Below are 3764 nucleotides of genomic sequence, written 5' to 3'. Positions count from 1 at the left end.
AAACAGATAGTGAGGTTAAGCTCAACTGTCTATGTTACAGTGTAATAATATCACTAAGCTTCTCTTCTGGAGTGTAAGCAACTTAAGTTTTCAGACCAAAAATTGGAGAAAAAGAAGGGCTACAAAGATTGCAAACATTTTGTCTATAGTCTTTCAAGTTCAGTGAATACTCAGAACATAGGAGAACCTGTACTGTAACATCATGTAACTCAGTTGTGTCCCAAATTTTCTGATGAAGGACATTATGCAGCCACAGAGGAAGTGATCGAGAATGTAGTGTGCCTAAGAAGACTCACATGGAGGGAAAACATTCTCTCAGGCTTTCACAGAGAGCAAATTTGTCAAGCAATGGCTGTGACTCATCCACATGGCTGACACTGACAAAGGATATACAAACTGTGTTAGGGGGTTTGAGGGTAAATCCTGAGGGGATTTGACTGACCTTATCAGATACAACAGTCACATTTCTTGTTTTATAAGTCTTGCTTTATCTTCGTCTTAACCATCCCACAGAAAAGTGTAAAAATGAAGTATAAAATAAAGTCATATTAATATGCTGAGCTTTAAATGCTCATGTCAGGTTCTGAAATTGCCTGTCCTACAGAAAACCCAGTACTATTATGAATGAATGAATTATATTGTATTATTTTTCTGAATTTATGCACCTACAACTTTTAAATGGCAAGGGAATAACCTTCTCTGACAAAACTAAATAAAAAATAGTATACAAATGAAGGACCATTTTCTATCTGTATATACAGTATAGTCAGGATATATTTACAGCTACTTTCTCTTAATTCAATGAGAAGAAAGATTTGTACTAAGTGTTGGGACAGGGTATCATATTTTCATCTTGTACTATGAATATGCAATGTATTAATTATAGAAACTGTTGTACTAATCGGTTTTGAAACTCATTCTATTTGTTTTTCAATAAAATTAATTTAAAAATACAAAAAAAAAAAGATCATCTTGGCTTGGGTTCCTCTAAAATCCCTGAAAGTGTTATCTGGGTCTTAGCAATTAGTTTGGAGTTAAACCTAAGAAACACAGAGACAACCTGAGAAGTAAGACAAGAAAAACAACAAAACAGGGGTGCTACAGTGGAACTCAGGACACAGTTCTTCTGGGAACATCCTGAGGGACTACAAAAAACACATCTCAGAACAGTGGGTAACCCAGCATGGCTACCAGGAAAAGGTAATTTATCTACCAACCAATGGGTTTCTGCCCATGTAGAACTCTGCCAGGGTTATGATGACAGGTGATCTAGTATAGTCTTGGGATCCCAAACAACAATGTGTCACTACCAGACCAATTTCTGTTTTTCTAGTACCCAAATAGACATTTTGTCTCCTTATCATGCACATACCCCAATAACCATCCAGTCTATTTCCAAAACGACTTTTGGCCTGCCCATAAAAGCTCCACCTCTGGCTGGTCAAAAAGCTCAGCAGATTAAAGTGCCTGCAAGCAGATCCCAAACAACAATGAGCCTGGGGTTTGATACCCATACTTGCCATCCTGGCTCTGCCCAATGGACGTACTGAGATGGCGATTAAGACTAGATATGGTGGCATGAGCCTGTAATCCCAGCACATGAGAGGCAATAAACATGACAATCATTATGAGTCTGATCTGCTAATGAAACCCTGAACACCCTGTAGATCCTTCTCTAAAACACAGAAAAAAATAAAAAAATAAATCCCATGTCTAGTCCATCTCAATAAAAACCCTGTACCTTGGCTTCTTCCTCTAAGAGTCCTTGCAATCTCTGACAGTCCTCCCCCACCAACAATAAAGGTTTTCTTTTAACCTCTGTCTATGTCTCTCCACATTGCCAAATCCTTACACCAGCTACAAAAAGAGCTGAGTGACCCATGCCCAGGAGTCAGTCTTTGAAAACCATCACCAGCTTGTGGCTTGGGCCACACCTCTTGTAGGCTGTTCCCTGATAATGGCTGAGTGGTTTAAAGATTCTAAGGAAGACCTACAATTAAGATATGTTTGACTCTTTTTTTAATCCACTTGGGCTCAAGTAATTCTAACAGCTTTCCTGAAGTTCTAAACTATACCACAGTGGTCTAAGGACCCTCCTACCATCCTGACTTCCTATTTCCCTTAGTAAAGCAAGATCCTGATGTGCCCATTTAATACTCTCTTAGTGTCTACTTTCTCACAACCCAGATTAGTGCATCCTACACCAGCCATTAGCCATCTCTTCTCAGTGCCATACACCTGGGGCACTCCCTTCTTAGAACTGGGACTGACCCTGGCATTGGCTCACTATGTTCTCAGCTCCTCTAGTTACACTCAGGTGGAAAGAGGCTGGAATCCTCCTATGAGGGAATTATCAACTGGTGACTCTGAGAGACCATACAAAAACAATGTCTCCTACAGGGATTGTGGCTTGGTTCTTTGTTGAACAACAAAGATAGATCATTGTGCTTAATGATTATGTCTAGGAGAAAGAGAGATTCAGGCAATGATACTCCCAGGGCTGTGTCAGGAAAGATAAATATTTTCAATGATTAAGGTTACTTTTTTTTTTCTTTTCCAATGACCCAAATAAGTAAAATAAATGACTTTGTTTTCTTCGCATCACTTTTCTATTCACATCCAAATCTGATTGGTTGTTATTGATTATGATGATAAATGTTTTCTGTTCAGAATATTTGATCTTTTTATAATGTAAAGATGCAAAAAGACTCTTGGAAGAAAAACACTAAGCATTGAATCTTGTGGTATACAATTGTGTTAGAACCCTTGCGACTTAGCTCCCTAAAGACAAAGCACCATATGTGTGATAGGTAAAGTGCTGGTGTCACAGCCAGTGTGTAATCATAAACAGGATCAAAATGAGGTAATTATATGAAACTACTGCTGTAAGCTGTAAAGGGCAAAAAGAATTCTTCTGAGCTCCTAGCAACTCATTATTACATTGGTTTAGATGAACTATGTTTCAAGGAAAATCTTCAAGAGCAGGACATCTACATGAAGCCTTTATGATATTCAGAAAATAAATTATTTTGACCATTAAGAAAATATTCTATTCCATATGGTAGACAATGTGCCATTTGGTGGAAGTCCAATGTCCCTGAATGTTCTACATATTTTTTTTTACAACAAAACAATCCTTTATTTATATTTCTGCAAAGTTAGTGACACAATGATACAAGGTTGCCTAGGAACTAATAGCTGATCTTAACCAGACAGAATATTTATCTCAAGAGTGAAGTAGCTTGTTTGCTTTAGGCACTGAGGCAGAGTCCCACCTCCAAGAATTTGATTGACTTCCTAGCTTCTTGGGTCCCAAAATATCCCCCACTTTTTTGTTTTTTCAGAGATGGGTATTCCAATGTTCCAATGCAGTTAGAGAAGCTGTATTTGGAGAAGTCTTTAAAGGACCTTTTCATATATGAAGTCAGTCCAAACATTGTAGGCACAAGAATTCAGCAAAACAACCCAATATAGCCCAATAGTCTATAAAAGTAGTGAGTTATCAGTACAATTGGCATTGTCAGAATTTGCTGACTTGAGCCTTTTAAAACTCAGTGTATTAATATGGCATTTCATTTATACCTCGTGGTTACATCTTTCTGTGGGATGGTTAAGATTAAGTCAAAGCAGGACCTGTATAATTAAAAATGTAACTTTTTCTATATGTGAAAATAAGTGGGCCGGGGAGATGGCTCAGTGGAATAAGCGCTTCCCTGGCAAGTGCAAGGGCCTGAGTTCAATTCCCGGTTCCACCAAAAAAAAAA

This window comes from Octodon degus, unplaced genomic scaffold, assembly GCF_000260255.1.
Source record: "Octodon degus isolate 3935 unplaced genomic scaffold, OctDeg1.0 scaffold00309, whole genome shotgun sequence".
Taxonomy (NCBI): domain Eukaryota; kingdom Metazoa; phylum Chordata; class Mammalia; order Rodentia; family Octodontidae; genus Octodon; species Octodon degus.
The sequence above is the reverse complement of the archived record's forward strand: the minus strand, read 5'-3'. Positions refer to the sequence as shown.